Source organism: Ursus maritimus, unplaced genomic scaffold (genome assembly GCF_017311325.1).
Source record: "Ursus maritimus isolate PB19 unplaced genomic scaffold, ASM1731132v1 scaffold_25, whole genome shotgun sequence".
Lineage (NCBI taxonomy): Eukaryota > Metazoa > Chordata > Mammalia > Carnivora > Ursidae > Ursus > Ursus maritimus.
The window spans coordinates 44,808,167-44,814,522 of record NW_024425008.1 but is presented as its reverse complement, the minus strand read 5'-3'; the positions used below and the strand labels follow the sequence as shown (position 1 = coordinate 44,814,522).

General features: G+C 38.8%; 1 non-coding gene across 1 annotated transcript; it reads left to right on the top strand.

Moving 5' to 3' along the window:
* Positions 1-2,030: 2,030 nt before the first annotated feature.
* TRNAK-CUU lies at positions 2,031-2,103 on the top strand. The gene has a single exon. It is a non-coding gene; the product is annotated as a tRNA-Lys (tRNA).
* The last annotated feature ends 4,253 nt before the right edge of the window (positions 2,104-6,356 follow it).

Genomic DNA, 6,356 nt, shown 5'->3' with positions numbered 1-6,356 from the left:
TCTCTTGCTTCAGTGTGAAGACTGATAGATAAAGGAAAGTAGAAGCATGGAGACTAGTTGGAAAGCTATTGCAGTCCTGTGGGCAAGAAGTAACAAGAATGATTTGGACTAGAATGGTGGTGGTAGTGGCGGTGGAAGTGGAAATGTGTAGATGGATTTTAGATATGTAGGGCTTGCTGAAATATTGGATGTAGAAAAAAAAGAGAGAAGGAGGAATTTCAGTTGTTTCTCCCTGCTAATGAAGCATTATAATTAATGGTTAGTTTTTATTCTTGAACAAATGGATAAAAGATTTGAATTTACTTGGAAGATGAGCCGTTTAATTTACCTAACCCTCATTGAAATATTCTAGTTGCAGTTTTTTCAAGAGGAGTTTTAACAAGAGTATTTTGAGCAGGATAGGCCAATAAAGTGCTGAAGAAAACTAAAGAGTATAGTCTTAGGTGGATTCATCTTGAAGGTAAACTATAAATACTCCAAACTTGGTTAGGGGTTCAGTTAAACTTTTAACTAACTTCACTACTTGTGTATGATAAATGTTATTTGAGTGCCTTGTGCCTACTATATATTCATTAATTAAGAATTTGGAGCTCTTTCTGGACTTATCAGATGAATTGCCTATTTGGGAGCAGGACTGTTGATGTATTTTGTATCTTGGAAGAATGCATTGAATTGTGGTCTCAAGTTCTTGATTATTTGCCTGATTCATTGGGAAACTTAAAAGGTGTGGGTATGGATTCGTTTGTTTTAATTATGTTACTCCAAATTACTTTTGGAAGTAGTGCATATAAAATTGGTATGTAATTGGCAGGTATCTTTCTTCTAGGACAGTAAGCTTTTTAAGGTTATCAGAATCTGTTTTATATTTCTGTCTATCAGAATACATAACACAGTGCTTTATATTTGGTAAGTACTTAATAAAGGTATTGAAAATACAAATAAATACAAATTAATTTCCCAGGTACATTTGGCCAACTTATAAAAATAAACCAGAGTTTGCAATTGCAAGAAAAAACTGTTAATGAATAATTGTATTTTAATATTTTAATAAATCTTGAATTTTTAAATATTCTACTTAAATCCTAGGCATACCTTGAGTAATTTAAATGTAAAATATTATTTTATGCCATACCTTAATATTTTTTCACTTAAGTAGCTTAGAAAATGTGATGGTCAATGTGTTTAATTTCTAAATACTGAACTTTAAGAATTCTTTGTTATTCTTTGTTATATACAATTAGGCTTTAGATTGCCCCCATTACAGAGGATTTGCAGAATTCCTTGTCTAAAGAAGTTCACTAGTATCTCAGAATATGTATATTTCCATAGGAGATTATACCATTGTCTCAGCTTGCCAAAATTTGATCAAAATCAGTTCTTCTCTCTTTTCCTCTTAGAATTAATATTCTTCACCGTAGGAGTCAGTGACTCTATAATCCTTTCATCCTAACTTCTGTCATTTGAGGTGGATGGTAATAACAACCTCTGAGAGTTCTGTCTTCGTTGTCAGGCAGTTGCTGGAAAGAGACCTTATTTTAACTGAACCAGAATCCGCTTCCTCAATTTAACTCTCCTTGGCTAGGTCTTCTTACAGGAAAAATAGCTAAGCGTTACTGTTCTTCAGTGAAACTAACGTCATAAAGGTTGGATTTTGTTTTCAAATGTTGCCCCCAAATTGTAGGAATCAATTTGCCTTTTGATAGAAAGTCGATAGCCTTAATAAGTGTTTCTGTAAAGAAGATAACACATTGGGCAGTAAATATTTTAAAACGCTTAAAAGATTCATTGACTCTGTAATAATATAGTAAGTTTTCAGTGGTCTTGAGATACACACACAATAAAAATTATTAAATCTAAGAACAACTAAAGAAATGTTTTAAAAATTTCTTAAAAATAATTTGGAAGTGCCTATTTAATAATGTTACAAAATTCTTCTATAAGTAAAAAATAGTGGAGAAAAAAAAAAAAAAAAACCACAAATGTAGTTGAATACTCATCAAGAGACGGAAAAACAGGAGGGATTTTCGACTGCCCGGCTAGCTCAGTCGGTAGAGCATGGGACTCTTAATCCCAGGGTCGTGGGTTCGAGCCCCACGTTGGGCGAGTGGTTGTTCTTTTCCTTTCATAATTTTTATTTTCCCTTAAATATATTAGGGTTTCTCCAGAGCATTATAACTAAGGAGACTTCTTTAAACCAAATTTATGCAAATAGTTTCAACATTAACCAAATCTATGGAAAAAAGACTTCATTTTGCAAACGAAACAGGTCTCACGCTTGCGCTCTTGAAAGCAAACGTTTCTCTTCCGCGAGGTGTCCTCAACCACCGCCTTAAAGCAGAGGACACTGAAAGGTTTCAAGTTGAGACAGGTTTTCTGTGTTACTGTGCATACTTGCATAGTTGTTGGTAGAGGGCAATTTTTCCTTTTGTCTGAACAAAATTATGAGCCCCAATTTTGGCAGCTTTTCAAGAACTAAGAGATCCTATGCAAAAGTTGTGTTCCTTTCCCGTGTATTTTACTTTTTCCTCTCAGTATAGCGCGCGTCCTGAGGAAAGGGGCTGGAGGCGGGCGAGGAATACCCCCTGAAGAAATAAATATACCGTGAGAAACGTTTCTTTCTGTGGTCGGCTCTACGCAGACGGTGCATACATCAGGTGTTCTTCCATTGTTCCTGGGGCTGTACTTGGGATCCAGCCATCCAACTGGGTGGAAATTGGGGGGTTAGTATTCTGTTAAGGTGAGGCTCTTTGACACAGAAGCACAGGAGAACGGAGATGTGAAAATTTGGAGAGGCAATTATGTATTTTGGGGAGGCAGGACTTCCGCCTTCTTGCCTCCGCGCCGAGAACTTTGAAGTGATCAGAAAGAGACAGCTCGCCGCGGGAAGGCGCGTGCCGGGAGCTCGCGGACCCCGCCTGTAGGGGGACGACCCCCGCGCCTCAGCGAAGCCCACCGCACCCAAAGCACCAGCACCTGTACCTCCGCATGCTATCCACCCGCTTTCCTGCTACTAAACGACCGTTTTTTCCTCTCCGTTCCTCCAACAAACAAACATGCTGTTATTTCTTTATCTTAGAACACAAACTTTGACCTCATTTTCCCGCAGGCGGTTAGCATTCTATTTCTCTGCAGTCATCTACGCTCACCATTCGTCTCCCATCGCCTTCAAAAAAGACCAAAAAACCACACCTGTAGTTGAACCAGTTTGGTTTATTACATATCGCATAGAGGGATGTGGGGTGTCTGTCTGTTAAGAAGGTGTTAGAAAAAACCTGTTGTAGGATCTGGGCTCTACTTGGGTAATTTTGCAGGGGTGGGGAGCCCTAAAAAGTGAGGGCCCCTTCTGGATTGGGTGTCTCAAAAGCAAGGGCAATCCTACGATCTCAATAAAACCTATTAATAAAGAGAGTAGACTGAAGGAGGGTTAAAGCTGAGATTCATAAAGTCACTCATTTAGGAAGAGAAGGATGCTTGCTGTTTCCAGTTGGATAGTGACCAATTTGTCTGAAGTGGATTTTCTGTGAGTCTGCAACCGCAGTCCCAGGCCTCCTGCACTTCTGACCAATTGGCTATAAATCAGGGATTCCCAGAATCATCTCCTCCAGGTTGATAATTTCCTAGAATGGCTCGCAGAACTCAGAAAAAGTTTACTTATTCCTGGTTTATTATGGATAGAACTCAGAACAGCCGTATGGAAGAGGTGCATAAGGCAAGGTATGGGGAAGCACAGACCTTCCATGCCGTCTTCTGGCACATCATCCTCCCAGTGCCTGGGAAGTGTTCAGCATCCTGGGAGCTCGCAGAACCCTGCAGGTTAGAGGTTTTTAATGGAGGCTTCATCAGGTAGACATGATCAGTAACTCAGTTTCCTGGCCCTCTCCTCTCCCTAGAAGACAGGGTGTGTGTGCATGTGCAAAAGTTCTAAGCTTGTAACTGTGGCTTGGGTCTTTCTGGTCAACAGCCCTCATCGTGAAGTGATCCAGGAGCCCATCAAGAATTGTCTCTTTTGAAAAAAAACAAAACAAAACACTCCTATTACCCAAGAAATTCCAAGAGATTTAGGATTTCTATGTAAGATGCTCTTAACGCCCCCATCACACAGGAAATTACAAGGGTTTTAGAAGCTCTGTGTCAGGAACTAGGGGCAGAGACCAAATATGTATGTAAGTCACAATTGCTTAACTTCTCTTTGTTCAAGTCATAAATGAGTCCAACCCTAACCACTATAGTAATCAGCAATCTGATTAGACTACCCCACCACCTACTCTACCCTACAGCTTTTCCCATAAGTTATTTTCTAACTTAATGTTACTGTTTCTTCACTTTCTCCACCCCTTGGAATAGCAGATTTTTCTTTGCTCATTAATGTATCTCAAGCACCTAAGTTAGTATCTGGCAGATGGATAAATATGCTGAACTGGTGAACTAAGTAGGGTGTATTAGTTCCCTCGGGCTTCTCTAACAAAGTACCACAAACTGGGTGACTTAAAACAATGCAAATTTATTGTCTCACAGTTATGGAGGCTAGAAGCTTGAAATTAAGGTGTACGCAGTCATGCTCTCAAAGGCTCTCTTGCAGAACGTTTTATGCTTGTTTCTGGAGTCACCAGCAATCCTTGGTGTTCCCTGAACACCCATTTCTGCCTTGGTTATTACCTGTGTTCTTCCTGTGTACCTGTCTCACATGGCATTCCCCCCACCTTATAAAGATACTGGTCACATCGGGTTAGGGTCTACCATAATGACCTCATCTTAATTTGATTATATCTGCAAAGACTCTATTTCCAGATAAGGCCATATTCACAGGTCCTGGAGGTTAGGACTTCAACGTATCTTTCTGCAGTACACAATTCACCCCTAACAGAGAGCTCCATTCCTGAACCTCAGCCAACAGGTATCTGTCACTTTATAGCTACCTACCTATGAAGCTCTATTTCAGTCAGAGATCTCTTTCATATTTTTCAGTGATGAAAAACTCCTCATAATTCAACAGAATTTTAAAAATCACATTTACTACAAAAAGATAACGCTACTAGTGAATCCATACTATTGACAGCTAATGGTACACCTACTCCTGGCAATCCCACTGAGAGCTTTCGAAGAAACAAAGGGGCTTTGTTCTTATGGAGCTTATATTCCAGAAAAGAAGGTAAAACCTGTATAGAAACAATTCCAAGGTGAAAGTTTAAGTGCATCAGTTATAAATATGTGTTTATGGGAAAGATGACTACTTTGGGGGAAAGGGAGCTGTGGAAGAGTGGCAGGTCCAAAGGATAAAAGAACCTCACTTTTCACAATGAGTATGTTAGGAAACTGGATGGCAAAAGTGATCTTTCATAGTTTTATTCACTGCTTTTAATATAGTTTTCAAGTTCTTTGTGACCTAATCCTAAATTATAATTTGCAATGCTTCATCCCAATGCCAAACGTTTTAAGATTCTGTATAGAGAATTCAGTTCATATAGACTGAAATAACTCCAATTACTAAAATTCTACTCATCCTTTCAGGAACAAGGGTAAAAACCTTCTCTATACAACTCTATGCAACTCCCTAATCAGAATTAACTACATCAGGAGGTAGGTGGGGGGATGGGGTAACTGGGTGATAGGCATTAAGGCAGGCACGTGATGTGCTCGGCACTAGGAGTTACACACAACTCCTGAATTACTGAACTCTACATCTGAAACTAATGAGGTACTGTATGTTGGCTAATTGAATTTAAATAAAAAACATTATTTACATGAAAAAAAAAAAGAACTACATCAATAACAAGCAATTGATATCCTTATGGCTGCTACCACATTCTGTCTGTATCATCAGCTGTGTACTAGCCACTTCTATTAATCCGAAAACCTCCTAAGGGTAAATGTCCATGTCTTAACTGTTGTAGCATTTACAGTGTCTGAAACTACACTATAGACACAGCAGACAGTAAATACTGAGTGAATCTTAGTCTTGTGCTAATGAAGTCGTAGTACATGGTGACAAAGTACAGCTAGAAGTATTTTTACACACACACACACACACAGAAGCTCTTTCCTTTTTTTTTTTCTTAAATTCTTTCCTATTCTTAATGCCAGGAACCAGGTCTTTCAAGTGTTAATTGGTGCTAGTATCTTCACACATAAAGTATATGGCAAAACTAGGAAGGACCCAGAAAAGGACAACCAAAATGCTTAAACTATGAGTAAGAATGGACATGGATTACACAGTCCAAAAAATGCATCAATTCCTGCTCTGTCTTCACGAGTATGAGTACATTCTTCAGGAATAGGTGTACATATTTTCACAGGCACCTGGAAAGAATAAAACCAGCAAAATTTCAGTAAGAGGTAGTTTGTTAAAAACAAATGAA